The following is a 25294-nucleotide window of genomic DNA, read 5'->3' on the forward strand; positions in this document are numbered from 1 at the left end:
AATGTGCAGTACAACAGAAATATGGTGTTTTTTGAAAATTAAACCATGTAAACCTATTCTTGTACAACCTCAAAATACAATTATGAACCTAAAAATGAGCATAATATGGCCACTTTAAAGCCACTCTGTGCTAAAATGATTGCATAATTATAGCATCTGTTAAATTGTTATAATGGCAAACATTTTTGTTCGTAGCTAAATTAAACAAAAACTTGCTTGTTGCTTTAAATCCATTCATTTCAGGTAAAATAGTTGCAGACGGGACTTAGCTCGTAGCTAAATCTGTTTCAATCTGTTTTCTTTTCTTGTGCGAGATTAATGTTTTTTGTAACTAAATGTAATAAAAACCAAACTGTAGAAGTGTGCAATGCTGTCTGCCACAGTATATGTTTTGAAACTAACACTGGGCAGCACAAAAGTGGGAATTATTACCCAAGATACAGCCACTGTCAGCCTATCGGTCAGCCGCTCTACTACACGAGAACCGATACTACCGACACCTTCCGGTTCTGAAATGACAAAACACAGTCGATGCCCATTTTTTTAAGCACCGTAGGCACCGTTAGCGACGATGCCAGTGTTAACAGCATCGGTGCTGTGCCTCTTCCGGAACTGATGGGGGCAGTACGCTTCAGAGTGTTCCAGTCGATACATTCAGAAGAAGGAGGTCACGAAGAAGTGGGCGAGAGTCAACTCTACCAGACCTAAAAGACAGCATGTTCACTGCAAACTCACGGTCCTCTCTTGATTTACAGCCCCCCCTCTCATAACTCACCGTTGTCGACTACGGCCGCTGTACAGGCTACACGTTGTAAACAGCCGTGGCCCGCTTGCCTGCAGTGTTGCCAACTCTTTTCCAATGAAAGTCACTAGCACCAGCTCCAAAAGTCGCTAAAAGTCGCTAGATGACGTCATACGCTCATTTGCATATTTTTGACGTCATTACGCAATCATTTGTATAAAGCTTAGTGGTTGTGTCAGCAAGGCAGATAGAAAGAAATTTAACCATAAACTTTAGCCCAATAATCACAAATTCAATACAGGAATTTATTTTACCTTATAATTATTACTTAGGTAGCCTATCTTTGAAGTAAAAAAATTAAATTCTACAAAGGGAGGGAAAAAGATCGATAAAGAATTCTCAAAGAAGGCTGGCTTGCCCAGGGCCAGGCCAGCTCAGCAGAGTCTTTCTCCCGTTGCGTCCTGCTGTCTGTCCTACCTACACCGGCCCCGCGCCCTGTCCCCCCCTCCCCTTCTACCTGCCTGCGCACTGTGCGCAGTGCTGCTGCACATGAGGAGAGAGGGGAGAGGCTGCTCTGCTGCTCCTCTGTCACAGAACAGAAGACTGTTTTGGCGGCTACAGGAGAGAAATACCTTGCGTGCTCGCTGGACAAAATCTGGCGACTTTCTGTAGAAAAGTCGCCAGATTTGTCGCTAGTCGCTTTTTTGAGAAAAAAAAGTCGCTAAGGGGGTCTGAAAAGTCGCTAAATCTAGCAACAAAGTCGCTAAGATGGCAACACTGCTTGCCTGCTCATCCGGTAACGTTAGCCGTTAGCAGGGTTAGCATGGCTGCATTAGCCACGGTTAGCCAGGACCTGTCGGGATCACTTTACTGGCAGTGTCTCAATTGTTTTTGCGAGTAACCAACTTGGGTACTCTAGCTATATAATTCAATGTGAGTACACAAATGTTGAAATTACATAAAATGCCCGTCCCTTGTAGCCGTGAAAAATTAGCCTGAAGCTAATGCTTAGCTACCTGTTCAGGAGGAAATTAGCCAACGTCTCTGGTCACGCAACTGAAACACTGTCGTTGTTTTTGCACAATACCTTTTGAAAAGATGTCTGGAAGTCTGGAATGTGTCTGGGGACACTACTTGTTGCACTATGACCATTAATTGCACATTATTATGTTGTTCTATGCTCTATTGCACATGTTTTGTATGTCTTGTTATGACATTTTGATATTTTTCAAATTAAAACATGTGTCAAGTTAAAGTACATGGAATCTTAGAAAATCCTTTTTTTTTACAGTGGTATCGAAATCGGCATCGAGAATCGTGTTATTTTACTGGTATTGGCACCGACTACTGAATTTTTGGTATTGTGACACCCCTAGTCCAGACTGAAATATCTTAACAACTTCTGTCATTAAATTTTGCACAGATATTTACGGTCCCTAGAGGGCAAATCCTACTGATTTTGATGATCCCCTTCATTTTGCTATAAGGCCACAATGAGGTTACATGTGTGGTTTTGAGTGAAAATGTCTTAACAACTTCGTGATAGATTGTCATTCAATTTGGTAAAAAATTATCAAGTGTCAGGATGAGTTGCAATCACTTTGGTTATCCCCTGACTTTTCCACCATTGTTCACTTTGTCAGTGCTTTGCTTATGACCAGATACCTGTAAAATGAATGACTTTTCCATGACCCTTAGCTGTACTTTGTGTTTAGTGCTGAATAGCTGTGTTACTTCATCCTCCTCAGTGCAAGCAGATTTGTTGAAGCAGCAAAATTCTAAAACTGTACTAAAATGGTGTCTTGCTTTGTGCCTCTGCCAGTGTTGCTACTGCTGGAGAATAAGTCCTTGTTTGCCACTTTGATTTGAAGAGATTTTGACTGAGCTTGTAGCCAGGAATCCAGCCTTCATAAATCAAGCTGATTTAACCATTGTATTTTCATGTTTACACCATATATTTAGCTGAATAAATATTGATAAATAATAAGCTCCCTCAACTCTAGTGTGTTGCCTGTATATGCAATAAATATGCCCAGCTTGGGTTATGATTACATTTCAAAGAAACACAGAGGGTATGGATCCAATAAACAGTTTCCTTTTTTTTATATCAAAGTACCCTGCCAGAAACTTTCATATGGAGACATGCCAGGCAATTCCATCCATCCTCTCTTGCTTCTGGCCTGCTTTTCATCCCAAAAACACCACTAAAGTTAATGTACTCTGGCTGTCTAGTCCTCCACCAAATCTCCCCCATTTCTGTAACACCTCAGAATCCGTTGAGCTTGTCCAACGCCGATTTGAAATTGGATCAAAGGGTACAAAAATATTTCTACGACTTTTCTTCACAAAGATGTTCGATAAGGCTTGTGCCTGTTATCATCAGTGGGTTTGAACAGCTGACAAAGATGAACCTACTCCAGTGATTCATGTCATTGCCCTTCTCCCACAAAGCTTTCATGCCATGCCAAGATACATTCCTGCAATAGGTTTGAGATTATTATCACTTTGCTAAATGGAAGTAATCCCTGGAGAGGTGTTACAGGTTTACACTGGTTCATAGGTACATCCATAACACATGAAGGAGTAAAAATACCAGCAAGGACAATCTGGTATTCCCTGATCCTGACTAAATCAAAATAGTTGTTTTGTATTGTTTAGGTTTCATTTTCATTTGCTTAACACAGCTTTTGGTGGTTGGCAATCACATTGCATCCAGGTTGGGACTACGGTATTTTTACATTGTTAAAGTGCTACCAGGGCTGTCATAATTAACGCAATAATAAACAGTTAACACAACTTCCTTTAAACGCCACTCATTTTTTTGACGCGCGATTAATGCATGCATGTTGTTTGAGGTGGGCCTCAAGCCGCTCCGAAATCAGGAAGCGTTGTGGATAGCACAAACAAAGTAGCCTCGTGAGACCGTCCTGATCTCGCGAGCTCCAGTTTTCCACTCGCAAATCAGTCTGGCATCTTGAGACAGAGAAAATTTGGAGCCGTTCGCCAAACGACCGACCAATCAGCGTTGGTTTTGAGGCGGGTTTAGGTGTGACGCAACAGTTGTTTAGACTGTTCAGTCTAGACTGTTCAGTCTAAACAACATGGCGGCTTCCACGGATGAGATGAGCGTAGCTATCGCGCAAGTTTTATCCGAATTAGAAATCATTTCTTCATTGAAAGAAGAGCAAAAAACGGCACTGGAGGCTTTTCTCGGAGAAAAAGATGTTTTTGCTCTTCTCCCGACTGGTTTCAGCAAGAGTTTGATATATCGTTGATCTGATTGGTTGATTTGGCCCGTCTATCACCAACATAGGTGGTGATAGACAGAGGGTTTATCCAATCAGCTAACCAGTATTTTCAGCCCTTCCCAAAAGTTCTCCAACGGAAAGTTCCCAGATGGATATGCCGAGCAAATGCGAAGCAATCCATCTGGCAGGGGGCCGGTTACAAACAAAGATCCTTGAGCAGAAATGGATAAATAAAAGGGTCTTTTGAATGGCAAGTAAAGTTTCAAACCCTTCCAGATGGTTCTCTCGACAAGACTAAAGTTATTTCCATACTGTCGATGTGAATTGAGTTATTGGAGTGCGTCGAGTCTTATTAAATACCACTTGTTGGCCAAGCATACGGTGGATGCAGCAAACCCTCTCCCCCTTGCCAAAGGCAGGCCACGCTGGAGAGTTTGCAACAGAGTAGCCTGGACAACTCTTATGAGTTTGAGTTTGCCATATTATGCTTTCAGCATATTTTTTTCAGCATACAGTACTTTTGAGGTTAATCTGGAGAATATTGTAGACAGTGTTTGTCATTGTTTTGGATTGTTGCAATAATAATAAACATTTGCATAAAGAAAGCATATTTGTCTGCTCCCATGTTGATAAGAGCAATAAAAATATATTTAGAACAGATAAAAAAAAGTGTGATTAATTTGCAATTAATCGCACATTAAATATTTTAATCTATTGACAGCCCTAATTGCTACTTAAAGTAATAATCTCAAAGATTTCTTTCTATTCAACACACGTGTGAAGCGGCGTACTATTTTTTTCCGGTGTCTACTAGCATTGTGAGAAAACAGTTACCAACTGATTGACGTCACACAGGCAACACTGTTTGGATCTTTGGGAAGTGAGATCCAAAAACACACCTGCAATTATTGCTTATAACGCTATAGTTGCTGCCAAAAATAATGAAACGGAGATATTCGAGATTGTAACTTTCACTTACTCTACTTTAAAATCAGGCTGTTGCCTGCTTGTTACTATTATGAAACACTTCAATTCCCATAGGAACATTGCACATCTGCATCCCTCTTGTCTAATATTGTCTCACCTTTCAACCTGTCCAACAAGAGAACCCCACTATGCAGTGAACACTGACAATAAAGTATTGAACCACACACTTCTTTAGACGTACACTGAAAAGGGAGCAAATTGGAGTAAAATTATTTTCATACATATTTTGCTGCTTTAGACTCATGTAAATGTCAGCTGAGGATCACTGGCCTGGGGGCTGCGAGTCTTGTTGGCTTGAATTCATTTTTCTCTAAAGAGTATAGCCAGAGGGCTTGGTCTACATCTTGCCCAAGCCTGGTACAAGTTCTACAACTACCTGTGTCTTTCTGAAATGTCAATCAAACTGAGAAAAGAGGAAGACTCAAAGACAGGTGCTGATTTTAACTCGCTTCAAGAATGGGGGAAATTGTCACTCTTCCACCTGCTTTAGTAAAACTAGGAAAATCTTGTTATTTTTGACTTTACTTTGAACATGTCAGTCTTACTTTGGCATTTGATGGGAACTTGGGCTGTTGATAATACTGAGACAGACATAAAGGTACAACAAGAGGCAACATTCAAGCATCATTTAACATGCAGGTAGAACAAACACACTTAAGATGGATGAATCAGGGGAATTTGTATAATAAAAACCAGCTGTCTAAACAATTAACTAGTTCCTGGAGTGTAACATTACAGTAAAGATCAATATTTGATCCCCAAAGCATGACTGCTGCATCTGTTCAAATTCTTAATAGTACTACTCAGGAAAAAATAAAGCACAGACGTAGTAATATGTTCAAAATGTGGTTTGAGCAAAATTATGAATGGACCCTCTTCCTCAACACATCTGTATGTCATGCAAACACATACACACAGTGCATCAAAAAAGCTGATTTTGTTTTACAGAAAATTATTTGAATTCATTAGGCTATAATACACTTTAAAACCACATTCATTGTCACAAAATCAAATCAACAACTATTGTTGGGATGCCTATACATACACTGACATTACTCATGCCTCAGTAGCAGGAGAAAAGCACAACATGTCAGACACTAAGCTGAACACATGGTGCAGGAGTTCAAACCACAGCACACACTGTATAGTAAGGTCATAAAAATGCTGCTGTTTTGCGCAGCAGCTCTGCCCAAATCTTATCAAAAACACAGTTGGCAGCCACACAGCAGATATATTATAAACTCTAACAGGTTGGCACAGCGGCCAATCAGCAACTCTAACTTCCCTTGAGCTTAGCGTTCCTCAAGTGTCCTTTATCAACACCCAGAGCTGTGATCCTCTCCGTAGATATAATGGCCACCCCATTCAGTCTCTCTTGTGCCATATGCTGCTTCACAAGTACTTTGTGATTAGTTCTGATTTGGAAAAACATCCCTCACACTGTTTAATTGTGTGACAGGTGTTACATAAAAGAGGGGCCTATACTTTACTTTAAATTACAGAGGCCCATTAGCAGACATGATGCCAAAACAACAGCAGTGCAGACACATTGCTGAAAGTAGATTAAACTGAGTGATCATCCACAAAAAACATTAGACTAAAGCCATTTCAGTTCTTTAACATGTCCAAGGGCCAAATCTAACTACAATGGTAATACTGTCGACATTTCTGTCACTTGTTCTAACCCTAAATTGAAAGAAAAATAGTCTGATATGGTTCATTTAGTCCTCATGACATGGCCTTCTCCTTCCCCCAGCAGAAAACATCACAGAAAAACCCTGTAAAATGAATAAGGCATAAAGTAGCAGAGATAAATCATTTACACTGGAACGTTCTTCACCTCACTTCACCCTCCAACCTCTGGAGATGGAACGTTACAAAGCCAAAAAATGTGATTTCAGTCAGGTTAAAGCTGAGTGCTTCACACACAATTCAACTCATATGATGTGCTTGATGAGCTGTATTACAAAAGTGGGAAGGTGTCAGCCAGAAACAAACTGGAGAAAAGAAAAACAAAAGTACAGCAGTTTTCAGTTGAAATGTGCCAAATATGTTAGAGCAGAGTCCTAAAAAGAACTCGACTGACTAAATTAATTTTGACAGAAACCTAATCACACAGCAGCATCTAATCTAACTTTAAGTCGACGTGATTAGACTTCAAACACTTTCAATTTAGTTTTAAATTAGGAGGTTCTTGTTGTGACATTAGTAAAATATGACTCATCAGGAATCATCTCACCCTAACCGGTATAATGAAAAGGTATCCTCACTAATCCCAGAAATATATGTGCCTGAGCATATTAAGTGATATGTAATCAGATTGTACTGTATGCTCATTGGAGAGGGAGCCCTCTTTTGTTTGTTTTTTTATTATACTTTTTTTTCTGAGGTTTTTTTCCATTTTTTAGGGGGAAGGTGATTTTCCTCATACGGATCGAGGGTCTACAGATAGAGGGTGTCATATGGTGCACAGATTGTAAAGCCCCTTGAGGCAACTTGTGATTGTGATATTGGGCGATATAAAATTGAATTAACAAGAACTAGCATCCAAGCGTTAAAGAAGCATTTTTTATTGAGCCAACAACAGATCGGTCACAAGAGATTCTCATCCTGAATTATACATTTTCTTCAACACATAAATATTAATTGTATTGCCTAACACATGTGACAGCGCTCTATCTACTCATCTCTGTGTATAATAGCATTGCTTATAACCCCACCATGCCATTCTTTCGTGCATACAACATGCCACAGTATGTGGTATTCTTTGGATTCCTTCAATTTGAAAAATCCAATCGGATATCCCGCTGACTGACATCACCATCACTTTACAATCATAACCCATAACAGCAAATTGCATCATATAGTCCTTAATCTTGAAAAACTGTTTCCTTGTGTGTGTCACACAAAACGTTTGACGAGTAAAAGCATTTCAGTTCGTTGTGAGCATTTATCAAATAGTACATAAAGGCCTCTGCTCCAGACATAAAAAAAATAAAATAAAATAAAATAAAAGCAACGAATGCTGCATTGTTAGGAAGATGGAGAAGGCTGACGTGCTCTTTGGAGAATTCAGCAATGTGGAAAACCAGAATCAATAGCAAACATTCAAAGACAGCTCTATTGTTAAAATATTAAGGCAATGTTTATTTAAAAAGGAAAAGATGCATTGTGGAATGGCACCATTGTATTTTCAGCCTCGAGTTTTTAAAATACTTTAAAAGTTGTCTTTGAATTTTGTTTTGTTGTATCCCTGGTGGCTAAAGTATTTCACATTTGTTCCTTTCTTTCTTCTTTCCTCTCAGTTTCCCTTGATCCACAGAAGCAGTTCACACATTATTACAGGCGTGTAGTCACCACTCTCTAAACATGATTTTGTACTAGCTACTTTCAGGATCATTAGCTATAGCATTATGAAACTAAAGCCAATATAAATGCAGTTTTATTAAAACTTTAATCTTGCAACAACCAGTCCCTTTGAAAAACCACAGAGTTTATGAAGAGGAGTAAACATTCGGCTCACATTACCTCAAAATGTTTATGAAGAGAAATTTGTTAGTTTGACATAGGCTTCAATGTTCCAAAGCTACTGTGGAGAGTTTTTGATAGATCAGTGTGCTCCAAAATCATAGTATATGTTAGAGTTTAATTAATGTAATCAATACTGTGCAAAACTACATTACTCAGAATAATGAACAAGCCATCGATGACGGCAACATTAATCGGAACAAAGAAATATACAGCTGAATATTGAGAGTTAGAGGCTGGTCCAGGCCAAGTCAAACATCCATCATCATCATGATTTCTCCCTTTCTGTGTGTTACAACAGTCATTACTTGAGCTGAAGCTGGTGCAGATTATAGTTTAGATTCTCTGCCCGAGCCCGAGCCCGGCCCGGCCATTATTTTCCGGCACTATCCTCCTTGATCAAGCATTTCTGTTTTTTTTAATCATTACTTTATTAGCCTAATTGGGTGGGGAGAAAGCTATGCCATAATCAGAAATATTATCTATATAGGCTATATTTAGGCCAAAGTAACAAATGTGTCCAAAAAGTTACACAAGTTGGACTTCAGTTACAAAATTCAACACGTGTCATGCGCGAAGTCTCCTCCTCTCGCACACATTACACCGGGGCTGCTGGGCTGTATGGTGTAGCTTAAGTGCAACATGGAGCTTGAGGATGTAAATAAAAAAAGAAAAACAGGAGAATTACCTTTGAGCAAGTTTGGAGGACAGTCGGAGGTATGGAACCATTTTAAACAAGTCGTGGGCAGTGACAACATATGTGTAGGTTTTGTCGAGTGCATTAGGCAAGCGCGCCACGCTGCTTGCCTATGACAGCAAATAAAACTGAGACTTGGATGATGAACAGACACATGAAGCAGGCTCGCCGTGGCAGAAAAGATGATAGTCAGCCTTCAACGTCCTCTTTTGTTATGAGGGCGAAGCAAGCCCTCACAGAGAATTGAATTGTAGTTGAGAACGTCAGTTATAACGACCCATGTATTAAAAAAGTGTTGGGTTGAAATCGGGCTCGGGCTCATAATTCCAGTTAATGTGTCGGGCCGGGCCGGTCTCGGACACAACGTGCACGGGCTCGGGTTGGGTCGGGCTTGATTTTTTAGGCCAGATCTAAGCTCTAGTGCAGATTCACTCTCTGTTTAGTAGTTTTTGACTCACAGTATACATATTTTACTAGCGCTCTGTCATTCTCTGTTGTCTTGTTCCCTGTCTCTTTTTCTTACTCTCTATGGCTACAGTACAGCTCTCTTTTACCTGGAATCCATCCCTCCAGACCTCCAATGAAAATGATGGGAGGGCAAGTTGTTAATGATTTATTTGCTAAGCACATCGTATATTAGACATGAATCTGAATTCCCTCAAAGTGAGGTTTACTTTGTCAAGAGAGTAGAATTAAAGAGAGAGAGAGAGAGAGAGAGAGAGAGAGAGAGAGAAAGAAATTATTTAAAATTCGGACAGAAGAAAGAAAACGTTAAAGGAAAAATGAAAAACTCAGACCAAACATTGCTGGTGCAGTGGAGCGTACCAGCTTGCTAGACATTTGCAAACGGTATGGAAATACTGGTATGGAAGGCAGCATGTGGGATGTTTCTGAGTGCAACATTGTTGCTTCACGGATACAAATGTGCTCCCACTGGAGAGTTTATGTACCTAAAAAGACCTACATAAACCTGTGTACATAAGATCGCTGACCTCCACTCTGCCACTGCAAATCACCCTGCCCAATACCTGACCTTTGAACTATATCTCACTTGCATTATCTTGATTTGTGTGTGTGCAAATTGCTGTGTGCTGAACATTCACAATATCCTAAGGTAAACATGGGGCAGCAGTTGTTAACAGCCCTGAAGTGAGCACCTTATTGGCACCAATAAGGGGCCGATCCAGTTAAGCTTATGACAACTAGTAAAGGTCAGTGAGTGATGAGTGTCAGTTTTACACACGTTATGTTGGCTATAAAAGCCTCAATTGCATCCACAGGGCAAGTAATATAACCATGAGATGATAAAGAATTCAAGTTAAAGTGCTCATATTATGCTTTTTGGCTTTTCCCTTTTCCTTTATTGTGTTATATATCTTTTTGTGCACGTTATAGGTTTACAAAGTGAAAAAGCCCAAAGTCCACCCCAAAGGGACTTACCATCTCCAACAGAAAACACTGTTCACAAACTGCTCCAAACAGCTCTATTCTAGTCCAGTCTTTACTTCCGTGACGAACGTGCGTCACTTTGTAACACACGTTATAATGGTCACCTAGCTGCTAGCGTGGCACTCCCTCATGCTCTGCAAATGACAAGCTGGCAGTACTTACTGTGCATGTGCGACTCCCAACAAAGATGGTACCGAAGTAAGATGCCTCACTCTGTAGCTAAGACAGAGAGCTCAACACACAGGGTGAAAAGAGGAGCTGCAGCAATGTGCATTACAACAAATATATAGTGTTTTCTGAAAATTAAACCACATAAACCTATTCTGGTACAACCTCTAAATACAATTATGAACCTGAAAATGAGCATAATATGAGCACTTTAAGTCAATAACATGTTATTTGCATTAGGCACCAATATAATTATGATCAAACCCTTTCTTAGGTATTGTATCTAAATGAATGTCCATAAAAACTATATATTTCTGCTCAAAACTTCCAGTTGCTTATTAGGCCACTGAAGTCAGTGTCTTCCCAGCACTGTGTCTCTGAAGCTAAACAGGTGCTACGAACATGGGATAACAACAGTAGCTGCCCAGAGAGTGGAGACAAGGATGAAGAGGCCAAGCACTCCCTCCACAAGGCTTTACTGTAATCACAGTCTCAGGCAGCTGGTCTACTCACTGAAGAAATAAGGATGGAGTGCAAGGCTGCATAAACACAGCTCTTTATAAACAAGTTAATTGAGCAGACACTGATTGTCAGCTTTCTATTTGGTGCTGAAATCACCTTTCCCATCAGCACGGAAGATTACCAGCACAGTTTGCACAGAAAAACACTTCAACTTGGGCATTTTAAGGCCAACTATTTGATGGAATTTCTGTTATTGTATTAATGATTGAACTGAGAAGGAAACGTTTCTGCTGTCTAAAGATAGATGCTGTGCTTCGCTCTGTTGTGGTCTGCATGGCTGTGAAAGTGGATTAAACAGGCTTTAACATCAAGACGAGCTCTAATGAAACCCGATGGGGGAGTTAGCCTGTCTGTTTGGCCAGCTGACTCCTGTAAAATACCCATCACTGTCTCCTGTTGCCTGCTCTAAAAGTAGCCTGGTGGTGCCAGTCAGCGCACGCTGTGGCCTGAGGGTTACACCATTTGATGCTTTTGTCTAGATCATACAGCAGCTAAAACGTTCAATCGCACCATACATGTTTATTCTGTATTCTTGTGTCAATCTTTGCCTAAGGCAAGGCAGCTTTATTTGTATAGCATATTTTAGCAACAGGGCAATTCAAAGTGCTTTACATAAAACAACAGAGCAGTTAAAAACGATTACAAAAATTAAAAACAGATAAAGTACAAGAATAAAATTTACAGTGCAGTATAAGAAATTAACAATTATTTAATGCTCAATCGCACCTAATCATACATGTTTATTCTGTATTCTTGTGTCAATCTTTGCCTAAAGACATCTGTCACACTCCCATTTAAAACTGAAAAGGATTTGTCTGATATGTACCCTATTCATATTATTGCTTTAAAGGAAAAGTTCGACATTTTGGGAAATGCGCTTATTTGCCTTCTTGCCGAGAGTTAGATGTCCATACTGTAAATATGAAGCTACAGCCAATTAACTTAACTTAGCACAAAGATTGGAACCGGAGAAACAGCTAGCCTGGCTCTGTCTGAAGGCAAAAAATGTATTAGCTCACTAATTAATTTATAGCCCATTTGTTTATTCTGTACAAAAACCCAAGAGTAAATTCAACAAGTTGTGTTGCCAGTGGTCAGATTTTTTTGCCTTCGGACAGAGCCAGGCTAGCTGTTTTCACGTTTCTTGATGCTAAGCTTAGCTAATATGCTGGTTATAGCTTCATATTTACTGTACAGACATGTATTGATGTTTTTATCTAACTCTGCAAGAAAAATGACGAGTGTATTTCTCAAAACGTCAAACTATTCATTTATTGATAAAATGAAGGGAAAAGGCTTGACTTTAGGCTGTCTTAAACTATAGCAGAATTATACCTCACATATGACTTACAAAAGGAAGGTTAACCTTGCACTTCTCAATAGTGTACATTCTTTTTTCAACAGCATCAGTACATATTCACACGCTTGGGAATAATAAGCCAAAAAAAAAACATCTGCTCTACGTGCCTCTGCAAAATGCCCCAAAAAATTAAATGTTTTAAATTTTAAACTCTGCCCACAAGCCACCATGTGCAGCAACCACGCAGAACCACAGGTACAGGAGAAGGTAGAAGCAAAGACATTTTCATTCCAGTTAGAGCCATCTACCCTAATGTCTGAATCCTCCACCTTCAGCCCATTAAGGAAAGTCATAATGATGATCAATACGGTAGTAGCATTGTGCACAACAAAACCATCTATCAAGAGAGGTAAGCCTATAAAAATATTGGTCAACCAATATTGACCATGGCTCAAACAATACATCAAGCCGTGAAAGCTCTATTGCTGTTCACCTTTTTCTTCTTTATGTGTCTTTTTCTGATCTGCGTCTCTCCCCACAGCAGGGAATGGAAAGTCATAATCATCTGAACACATTCCTGTTCCACCTTTAACAGACTAGTAACAGACAGTGCATTCACCACGCACAGAACTTGACTGCACTGTTCCCTAACAATAGCTTCGTTAATATATTGATATAAAAAACATGATGGTTGGGTTGATATATGGAACACATTTAAATGTTACTAAACTATCAGGGTTTGCAGCCATGGTGAAATAGTTTGTACTTCATATACTGCTACTGTATTGTCAAACTCACACTCTGGCTTCTGTGATGAATAACTGCAGGCATGGACCAAAAGGAAAATATTTGCACCATGGCACAGATGCCATTCCCTCTGCTCTTACTCATTATCCAGCACAATGTCAAAGTACCCCCAGTTCACTGAGAGGGAACATTCCTTCACATTGCCATCTATGGGCATCACAAATAAACAGTCACCCCAAATCATGAAAGACTTCCACTTGCCATGTAAGGACACGATTAATTTCCTCCTCTGTCCACACCAATGCAGTAACAATGCCTTATATCTGATCACCATAATAACAATACATGTCCACAAGACAAGAGGAAGATACGCATCACACGCTACATAATGCTTCACTTTCAGAGGATTCAAAATATGAAAACAAATATTTTTTTCCGTGTTTTTAAATTTACTTTACAGATTTTCTTGAGAAGCCACGCAGCCTTTTTGGAGGAGAGCAATCTGAGGAGTGCAGCGCGCAGAGGGGTTGGGCAGTGATGCTGAGCCGGCCAGCGGGGGAACAGCAGCAGTTTGCCAAACTTGCATTTAAACATAAGCACATCTAAGACGAGCTTGGAATGATATCCTGAATATAATATATATCCGCTTTGAAGACAAGCAAGTAATCATTAATATTCTGCTGTGTCTGCAACTTCAAAGTGTAGCGTTGTGCGCCTAAAAGCGTTGCAAAATAAAGCTGCTGGGAATCGGTTCAGGGAGTAGAAGACCAGATACTTTGCTGTGACACCATATTTCCAAAACTTTCAATTTGTTGTCTTATTTTCACCTACCTCATAACATTCAATAGAGCACGGGTCAAAAGCAGTACAGGTAGATGGGAAAAATGGCAATCCAGTCAAACTTGTCACGGGTCCATGTGTGGCACCGCAGCAGTACGGCAGTCCAATCTAGTCACATCTGAAACGCTAACGACTTAGCTCAGAGGCTCGCCTTCTACCGTCACCGAGCCTGGGGTTGGACGGCGATGTGAGGAGCACCGCGGGATCTCCAGGGCGCACGAATAATCACTGCGTCAGGATTGGCCAGAGCGGCCGTGACGTGCCGGCAGGTGGCACACCCGGTAAATAAAAAAGTCCAGATTCATTCATAGATAATAGCTCTGGGAAACTGTAGCAGCTCAGCACTCACAGTGGCAGATAAACGCGACAACCTCGATGGGAGTCATACAAGATCAAAATGGTCAGGGTCCTCCTTATTCCATATCTGTCTCTCTGCAAACTCTGCGAGTCTATGCTATTTCCGTTTTAATAATGGGACAGTGTCACCACCCAAAGCTTCAAGCTCTTTCATTTGGCACAAAATACTGAGCTACTTCATTTGGCACAAGTCCAAATTACACGTTTTCTAAATTATTTTTAGCCTTTCTTACTTATGGAGCAAAAAAACTCTCAGATCAGCAGAATGCAAGTGAAGATGAAGTCTAAATACGGAGACTACTGCAGACACACCTAAATAAAATCAGAGTTAAAAAAAAATAATCATAATTTCACTTGGTTATTTCACCCAATGTGGGGAAAAACAAGGCAAGTGGAAACTAAGTGTGTTTTGACACTTGTCTGAGTGTAATTCAAGGAGCCACAGCAATTATTTTAATATTTTTTTTGTATAAACACAAATAAGGAGTGAGTGGTAATCCTTGGAGGAATGTGTAAGCCAATTACGGCTAGCTGCAGGGACTCGTGGAATGGAGCCTCGGAGCTTCCTGCTCAGACTCACTGCAGACCCTCGGACCACATTTCCTGTTCCCAGTGCACAGGCAATATTTCTATGAAAATACAGAACGGTTAGAGACATGAATATGATATCATGCCGTCCAACATTTACAGTGCTCTCATCATCCTAATGCTTAGGCTATTTGACACTGTGTCTGTGTGTACTTAACCATCAGTGGCTTGTATGCATCATTTAAGTGAGGAACCAGTTCTTTCCATCTGGATGCTGGTGTATATTTGAGTGAGTGAGTGAGTGAGTGAGTGTGCGTGCGTGCGTGCGTGTAGGCTTACATTATATTTTAACTGTTGTAAGTAGATGAGAAGAATGGCTTAGACACTTCCTGATCTGGTTGGTTAACTTTAGAGTTTATGTTGGGTGCACTGTGTACTCTCTCTCTCTCTCTCTCTCTCTCTCTCTCTCTCTCTCTCTCTCTCTCTCGCCTCATGGATATTTGCTAATCTGCATTTATTTAAAGACTCTAACATACTTTGCAGAGATGTAGAAGTAGAAAAGCAAGATACAAATACATCAAGGTAGAATGAGGCAAATATTGACATAAAAGCCAATTTTCAATGTTGACTATGCCCAGGCTGATAGAGCAAACATTGCTCTATGAAGGCTACAAATGAAGGCTGCAAATGACATCTGGGACACTGGGGATAACCACCAGCACTGATCAGTGCATTATATAATAAGCCATACCTAAAGTGTTAATAGCATGCAAATAGAGAAATATACGTAATGAAATAACGTATCACACTTCCAAGTAAGACACAGTTAGTGTGTCAGGATTTATTTTTCACATCATAAATAATACGTTGGTAAAGGGAACTCAGTCAGTGGTTCTAGAGCAGCACACCTGCTATGTGGGTCTCGATAAGCACACACTCCAAGCTGAGCCTCAACATTCACCTTCCTGCAATTTCACACTGTCTGATTCCTCAAGAACTGCATGGCCACACTGATAACCAAGTCACAGTAGCTCACTGGTTTACAGAGACAGTTTTCACTTCATAATGGCCTCTTCCATCCAACTCCCACTCTCGAGAGTGTCAAGCAAAACACCGGATTACAAAGAAATAACGTGGAAACATTTAAATGTCTCTGCTTTTGTGCTGAAGAATTCAAGGTTCTATAGACAATAAGCACCAAAGTTCAATTCTAACAAAAATATTATGTGCTTCTCCTATAACAATTTCATCTACAGTAAATAAAACTCGGTGAAATAGAGAAAAGTGCTATGCCCACAAGGTGCACCGCAAGGCAAGAGGTGTTGGAAACTGCAAGATGAACATGCAGTCAGAGAAAATGAAATGTCAGTGGTAGTGACTGCACACATATGATCAGGGATCTCAAAGGCTACCGCAAAGACTTGTGGCTTATTTTTTCTAAAATAAAATCTATATTGGAATAGAGTTGGAACGATTAGTTGTTTAATAGAAAATTAATCTGCAACTATTTTGATAGTTAAATAATTGTTTTAATCATTTTTTAAGCAAAAATGCCGATTATTTGATGGTTTCCTTTGTAGACCTAATACATGATAGTAAACTGAATATATTGGAATTTTGGACTGTTGATCTGTTGACATTTTTTAGGGACAAAAGGAATAATCAATTACTTGAGAAAGAAATCGGCATATTAATCAATAATGAAAATATTGGTTAGTTGCAGTCTAGTCCCGCTTTGCCAGACCTTCCTCTACAGCGCATGAAAAATCAATGTGAATGATAACAGAACGGTTTCAGAAATGTAATATTCCCCTGTGGACTTCTTATTGGTGCCTGAGTAACAGCATTTGATGAGGAAGATACCAAAGTAAGTCAGTTTGACCAGACAACAACCCAAAGCCTTAAAATCCACTAGATAGGCTCCATTTCATTTTATTTTTGGTCATTTGAGAAAGAAAATTTTCACAGCATGAAAACATAATGCATCACTGTTTCAAACCATGAAATGTTTAAAGGAACCACAGTTGGGGTTATTCAGGGTTATACATTTAGAGAAAATATTGCCTGGCTGATCCTACATTTCTGATTTCATAGCGGGAGTAATTTCCACCCACGATTACAGCTCAGACATACTGTTAGAAAGCTTTAAGCCCTCAATTTGGCAAATATTCCTGGAAAAACACATCTATGCTGATTAACAAATTGCTATCACTTAGAACTAAATATCAAATGTTTTACATGACCATACTTTTAATATGCACACAAGCATCATGTACAGAGAGGAAAATGAATGTAATCTCATATTTTGATTTGGTTGGGTGCTGGTGCCGATGACATATTGAATTCCACCAGTCTTTGATTTTCTGGAGGGCTTTTTCAATTTAGAAATAATGTATTTTTTCTTCTGAAAAATAATTAGAAGCTAACACCCTCAGGGTGATTTCTGTGTGTGTGTGTGTGTGTGTGTGTGTGTGTGTGTGTGTGGTCTGTTTCTGTGTGTATGTGACTGCATCCGTGTCCTTCCTTGACGTATACAATGAGATAATAGCATCTGAAAACCAATGAAGTGTTTCAAGTAGTCCCCCAGTTCTACATTGCTTTCTTATCATTTCTCTTTTCTACTTTCATTCAAACCGGTTTTTTTACCTCAAGCATACATATTCAGTCCAGTATTTTCCCTTTTATAGGCATCTCTTTATTCCTCTCTTCACATGAATAACAAATCTAAATCCTCTCACTATGTCCAAAGACTTCTGCATTTTCATAGACATTTTAGCACTGAACTTGATCACAGCCTGACTTGTCATCCCCACTATCATCCCTGTCCTTTAGCAAGTTGTTAGGAGAATATACAAGTAGGCCCAGTCTCTCACTGTCTCCCTGCAGGACTTATTTGCCATACGGCCTGTCAGCAAGATTCTCATTTCTTCATTCTGAAAGCTCTTCAAAGTGAAGATTGCTACAAAAAATATCTGGCTGCATATTTCTCTAGCGCACTACGCATGCTTTGAAACTCCTCATCCGAACTCAGACAAGCAGAAATCACTGGAAACACAACTAGTGATTGCAGTGCGTCAACATGTTCCAAGTCTGGTTTGGATTTGAGTATTGATGTTTCATCTATGGGGAAAACATAGGGAGGGCAATCAGTCAGTAATTGCTCAGCGGTCAACAGCCTGTGGTTAGAGATTGTGCCATGTTGTGACAAAGAGTCATCACAATCAAAAAGTATAACAAAAGTGCTTTTTTCAGACTGGAGAGAGGACACATGCTGTAAATCAACAGCTCTGGTTCAGTAGTAGGTTAGTTAAGGTTATAATTGAAACAAAGGACAGAGACACCACTTTCATGTGGATTTAGAAAATTATGAAGAGAGAAATGGTGATAGAAAATATGAGAGAAATGATGCAAACTTACATGGCACATACTGTATGTATCTTACATTGATAAAGATTTACCATGAGAAATTCTTAGTCTTTTTTAAAACAATGGTTCCTTGAGTTCAAGAGTTGACTGAAAAGCAGCTAGCTAGTTAGTAGTTGGATGCAAATTCTGTCTTTAAAACAAGAATCCTATAAAAGGGGTTATAAATACGAACTTGATGGCTACATTCATTATATCAAGCTACAAGGCTGAGGCCTGTTTGGCTCCTTAATTTGCTTGTTCATATTTTGAAATAGTATTTTTGCAATGCATACATCTCGTTTTTGTTTGTTTGTTTGTTTACTTCCTCTTACACACCTGGCTTTCAATGATATACATATCCCCTTTTTATTAAAGGTGTACCTCATCTATTTAGTATTGCATTTCCATTAAGTTAGGTGGTTAGCGGGAGGCAGATTTAAAAAAAAGAATATGCAGAAGTTGAGATATCCTGACTTTTAGTCCTCAAACCCCTGGATCCTTCACTTCTTACAATGTAACTTGATAGATTTTCCCTAGCTGGCAAACACCCACATTTCTCCACACCTCCAGTTTGTATCACAGGCCTGTGAGACCAGGCCTGTAGTCTCAGGCGAAATCAGAAATCCCTATGATATCATCAGGGCTGCTAGGACAGACGCTATTAAATAACTGTTTTCATAGTCTGAGTAGTACTTCTTATGACAGGTAAACTGATGTCCATGTTCATGTGTGAAATCAGTGGAGTTCACCTTTGTTTGTTGAATTTCCACTTCCTGTCATCAGTCTGACTCATGGCCTTACATAATATATATATATATATATATATATATATATATATATATATATATATATATATATATATATATATATATATATATAATATAATATATATAATATATATCCACAGCCACACAGATCATTTTAAGTCTTCTTAATAGCTGCATGCTTTCATTGTCAGACCCAAGGTGAAGATGTCACCCCAGATTTATTATGATGCATGTTACACAGTGTCCTTCATACAATCTCACATGTTATTCTCAGTGCTATCAGATGAAATTAAAATGACTTCTAAAGCGAACTGAGAGGCAACATACAAAACAAAACAACGAGTCTTCAAGTTGACAAACACAATTCGTCACCCCAGACTTCCTTGTTTCGCACTGTTTCTCCAGGTCCCATCTGTCACCAGTCAGCAGCTATTCAGTCAGAACAAAAGTCAGATTATTGAGGATTTTAATTATGTTGAAGGCCTAAGCTAATTAATTATCACTATCAGTGGTATGGAACATCCCTTTAGATAAAGAAACCAAATCTAATTATCTTTTGACCTCTCTCTCTCTCCCCTCTGCAAGTTTACAGTCAACACACGACATGCATGAACTTGAAAGTCAGACATTAATATTCTGCAAAATTTTTACTGCAAAATTCCACAGAAAAATTGTGTTCTCTGGCATTCATTGTCTCGCAAAACACAGGGGAAATAGACTGAAGCTTTTCCATGCTTGAGATAACTTACCAGCATGGCTCAGAGCTTTGACAGACCCAGTTGAACTAATTCCTCCCAGAGCCACAAAAACAGGGCTTTCCCCACAACCAACAACACAATGCATAAATCACTTATTTGTATCCATATGCCATGGACCAACCACTTGCTCACCATACGCTGCTTTGTCTCTCCTCCCTTAATCCCAGCTCCACTCCTTTCCTAATGATTTCCAAACACGCACCTGGTTAGTCAAATGCTGATCTTCCAATATTCATAAAACAAAGACACCCGACAGGGGTTTTACTGGATACAGTTTAAAACTCATGGGGCGCGTGTGTGCGCCTGTGATAAGGAATGAGTGTAACAGTGAGAAAACAACAATAGAAAAACAACAAGTGGAAGGATGGATAGTAACGGAGTACAATTTCGGAGTTTTGAACCCTTATATGTACTGGATAATAGTTGACCCTCAAAGGCCAAAATGAGGGTGTTCATCCTTTTTGTCTCCCAAGCAGATTCTTGGCTCGGTTACTGAATTAAACATCCAGACGTCCAGATGTAAAAATACCAAAGAGATCAAAGGGATGGGAGAAATAATCAAGATAAGCAAAGGCAAATAAAGGGATGCAATGTAATAACGAATTACTATGTGAGTGTGTGTGCTGCTGCACACATACAGCACAGGTCTTTCTAAATTCAAAATTACTCCGTTTATCTTTTTGCACTTATACAATCAGGTTAAGTGCTGATAAATATCCTCCTCCTCCTCAGCCTTCTGAAGAAAGACCACATCTGCTCTTGGTTGTTAAACTCATATTAGCTCTTCATGCAGGACTAATCAGAGCCATCCCAGCCAGGCTTATGGGATAATGCTGGATAATACTGTTTTGATGGACTGGGAAACAGTTCATCATGTCTCATTACGTCATGACGAGACATCCACAGACACGGTGATATCTGCACTTTGCTCTACAAGAGGTTAGAGGTCATACTTTTAACACAAATACACTCGAGTACATGACACGACTGTTGCAGCATACCTTTTGTTTTTGCACAGGTCATGAACATGTTCAAAATCCATTTAGGACTAAACTGTGTTGTTTTAGGAACAAGACTAACTGGGAATCTACATTAAAAGTGAGACTTCAGCCACGCTCGAGCACTACCACAGCGTTCGGTCCATTCACTCCAAGCTGACTCTGACATCAATTCAGCCATCTCTGTAGTCAGAACCAGCTGTCTGTCAGCAGTAGCTCCTGAGATGCTGAAAGGAGAGCAGCCCACCCAACTGGCTGACAGACAGCACCAATTTAAAAATAGTTTTCAAGTAGTTTCCATATATAGTATAGTATAAAGGAACAGAATTAGCATTGTTATTATTTATTGATTCACTGATTTGATTTCTGTATACAGGTAAAAAAATATAATAATAATTAATTAATTAATAATTTATACTTTATTAATCCCGCAAGGGGAAATTAAAATGTTTCACTCTGTTGGTATTACGCACATTACACACAGGCCTGAATTACACACACATGCTCAGCACCTATACATGCACTAATGGAGAGGTGTCAGAGTGAGGGTGCTGCCCATGGGAAGGCGCACTGAGCAGTTGGGTTGCCCACATTTGCTCAAGAGCACCTTGGCAGTGCCCAGGAGGTGAACTGGCACCTCTCCAGCTACCAGTCCACCACCATACTTTGGTCCGTATGGGAACTTGAACCAGCCACCCTCCGGTTCTCAACCCTACTCCCTACTGACTGAGCTACTGCCACCCAAAAAAGGAAAGCTCAGTGACACTAGGAGAATTAAAAAGAATCAACTTTGGTATTGGTGTTCTCTACCGCTCCAGAAAATGCTTCTCTTTTACTGTTAGAAAGAAACTTGTGCAACAACTTATTTTACTAATTATGGATTATGCTGATGTTGTATATCAGGTTGCACCCCAGCACTAATCTTCTCCCTCTCAATGTTGTTTACAATAGAATCTGTAGATTTGTTCTTGGATGTCCTTTCACAACTCATTGTATTACGTATGAAAAACTTGCTTTACCATTACGCTCAATAAGAAGACAGCAGCATTGGTTACAGTTTATTTATAAATGTATACATTTCATGTTACCCTTTTCCTCTAACTACCACTTGAGACACTCTACACAGCTTTTTTTCCTGTTCCTGCTGTATCTTCCTCTACAGCTAAGAAAGCCTTTAGGTTTAAAGCCCCCTCAGATTGGAATAATCTACCTGTAAACATTCGATCCATTTTATCCCTCCACTCCGTTGAAAATGCCCTGTCTTCTTATTACAGTACCAACTGTACCTGTCCATAACACCTCTACAACACCATGATAACACTGTAACCACCACTTCCAATATTATTACTAATATACAATTTCATTCTTGCTCTGCCTCAAACTCGAATATGATTGCCTGATTATGATGCTATTTTTCTGTCTTTGTTTGTTTGGGACTGTTGTTGTTTTGTTAACTGTCTAATTGTGATTGTACTGTATATTTATGTCGCTAAAGACCCCCTCGAAAACGAGATGCTACATCTCGAGGGGTTATTTTCTAATAAAGAATTTCCAGACAGACAGAGAGAGAGAGAGAGAGAGAGAGAGAATTGATAAATCATTACAGATACTGTTAAGTGCAGAACAATATATATATTCGGAAAGGTCTAATTTTCAGGGATAAACCCACTGTGTATGCATTGCATTAAACTTTATATCCATTGTAAATATTCAGCCAGATTCAAGACCTTTTGTACTAAACCTAGTGGCACCTGGCAGAGCCCAGTTTGCACTTCACTGATACATGATTCAATACTGCATGCTCATGTTTTCAGAATGAAAAATGTATGTATCTTGTACAGTATCACGGTGAAAATGACTCTGGCAGAAATAGCTCATGGCTGAGCATTCTATTCCAGTTACCCATGACAGGCAACCTAACACAATAAACATATACACGATTTCAGGTTATTAAAAAATGACAGGCTGTTAATCATATCCCTCTGGATGATAAACAGAGAGTGGTGATTGAAAGAAAAATAGAGAGGAAAAGGAAAAACAACAGAGAATGTAAGTTATTCTCACTCTACAATATACAAAGTCTCTTTTTTTTTTTACCCTTTTATAACAAAAGGTTAAAATCAGCGTAGATGACACTTTCACTTTATTTCTCACCAATGTAGAGAAAATCAGAAATTCAACTTCTGTGTTTACACGTTTGAACACTGGAAAGGCCAGAAGGTGTCTCTTTCCCCCAATATCTCAAAATGAGTTTCTAGCTTCAGTGGAAAATGTTACCACATGGTTCTCGATCAAATAATCCCCCAAACAGCATCCATCTTTTAGATACAGATTTAGAGATTCAATTATAAAACGATTAAAAAGGTTATTTAAAAAAAAGTAGATTGGATTCAAAATACCCTAAGTAGATATATATACCTCTAAAATGCTTTTGAGTCTCAAATCTGGAATTAGAATACTAGCAGATTTGCATTTGTTTTTTAGTTAAATCAGGCCCATGTATATACTACCAATACTGGACAGGAATGACAGGAATGACTGTGACATTCCCTGTAGTCAAGCAGAATGCATCAGAAGCAACTAAACCGTACATTCATCAATGAATAAAATATTAGAAGTAGCCTCAAACTAACTCTGAATTGGAGGCTGGTCCCCCGATAAAAGAGTTTCTAGCTATTTTGTATTTTCAATTTATCGTCTTTTTCCTAGATTTTTATGCTATCGACAAACAGCTCCAGTTAGCTGAGAGCTGCTGTCCAATAGACCCTGGAAGGCTACAGAAAGCTCCAAAAATATGCTTCTTTTAATCCACTTTGCAACGAAATCTGCATCTTGTTTTGTGCATCCAAATTTCCATCCACTTTTCCAACTATCCATTGCCACTTGTCTCCCACCTGACATTGCCCATTGACCTGACAGTCTGAGATATATTTACAAAATCCAAATCAACCAACCACTCTTACTAAAGACAAGCAATATCCACTAATTTTCATTTTAATAGATAGATAGATAGATAGATAGATAGATAGATAGATAGATAGATAGATAGATAGATAGATAGATAGATAGATAGATAGATAGATAGATAGATAGATAGATAGAAGATACTTTATTCATCCCCGAGGGGAAATTTGAGTGTCCAGCAGCTCACACATAAACACACATTCCCATGCACCACACAGTTAGAGAGAGAGTTAAAAACAGGATAAAAGCAGCATAATTATAACTATACTGCACACAGCCCAGTTCTCATCTGGTCTGGTATATTTAAATTAAAAATGAATAAAAATAAAACAGTGAATCAAACACTTTTAAGGCAATGCAATGTAAATCCCATTCTCAGATTTTTAGAACACAACATGAAAAAAGAAAAATTGACAGTCAGCAAAACAAGGAAGTTTGCTTTGAGAAAAGCAAACTTCCTTGTTCTTCTTGTTATAGCAGTGATAAACAAATAAGGAAGTACAATATCCTGAGCTATTATTAAACTATAATACCTGATATGTTGTAATAATAGTTTGATCCCAATTATCTAAACAAGTGTAACTTGAATGTATGGATGAATTAATAATAAACACATGAATGAATATTATCTGTGAACTGAGCTGGCTGAAGGTCTATTTTAGTCTCTCAGGTAACTATACAGTATAACAAAGCTGCACTTTGGGGGCGCCCACATAGCTCAGTTAGTAGAGCAGGCGCCCATATATAGAGGTTTACTCCTTGACACACCTGCGGCCCTTTGCTGCATGTCATTCCAAATTTCTTAATGCCTGTTGGGCTCAGGCCGGATTCGGTCACAGCTCTGTCGGACACGGGCCGGGCTTGGACAGAAAAATTCAAATGTGTGAAGCATAGCGTTTAGAAGTTCAGTTGGGGATAACTTCACAAATTCTAAGTTGTTTTTAATGTTGAACTCTGATCAAATTTAAACATGTATCTCGCTCTCTATAACAAACAAACATTAGAATACATTATATTTTGTGGGTGTGGATGTGTGTGTGTGTGTGTGTGTGTCCTTCTGTGTTATATATATATATATAAATATATATATATATATAAAGTCATAAACAGGCAGGGTGAAATGTTTGTGTTCCTTATTAGAAAGACAAAGGGTTGTGACATGCTGGCTGCTCACTCTAAATTGGGCTGGGTGAGGAACCAATTAGTGCTGCGTAGAACAGTTAAAATTCTCATCCCTTCCTGTGCCAATCATCATAATGCAATTTCAGCTGACAAATTAAGTCCAATTT

The 25294-nt window shown here is 39.2% G+C and overlaps 1 protein-coding gene and 1 long non-coding RNA gene across 2 annotated transcripts in view; one reads left to right on the plus strand and one right to left on the minus strand.

Annotated features, from left to right (window-relative positions):
* The window catches only part of chrm3a (cholinergic receptor, muscarinic 3a), an 89964-nt gene extending 75525 nt beyond the window's left edge, over positions 1-14439 (minus strand). The window contains exon 1 of the mRNA XM_031308003.2: positions 14220-14439. The gene's annotated coding sequence lies outside the window, so the exon portion shown is untranslated. The remainder of the gene's footprint in view (positions 1-14219) is intronic.
* Positions 1839-24349, plus strand: LOC118493200. The gene is made up of 3 exons (XR_004895186.1): positions 1839-2117; positions 12906-12908; positions 24339-24349. It is a non-coding gene; the product is annotated as an uncharacterized LOC118493200 (long non-coding RNA).
* The last annotated feature ends 945 nt before the right edge of the window (positions 24350-25294 follow it).

Source organism: Sander lucioperca, chromosome 15 (genome assembly GCF_008315115.2).
Source record: "Sander lucioperca isolate FBNREF2018 chromosome 15, SLUC_FBN_1.2, whole genome shotgun sequence".
Lineage (NCBI taxonomy): Eukaryota > Metazoa > Chordata > Actinopteri > Perciformes > Percidae > Sander > Sander lucioperca.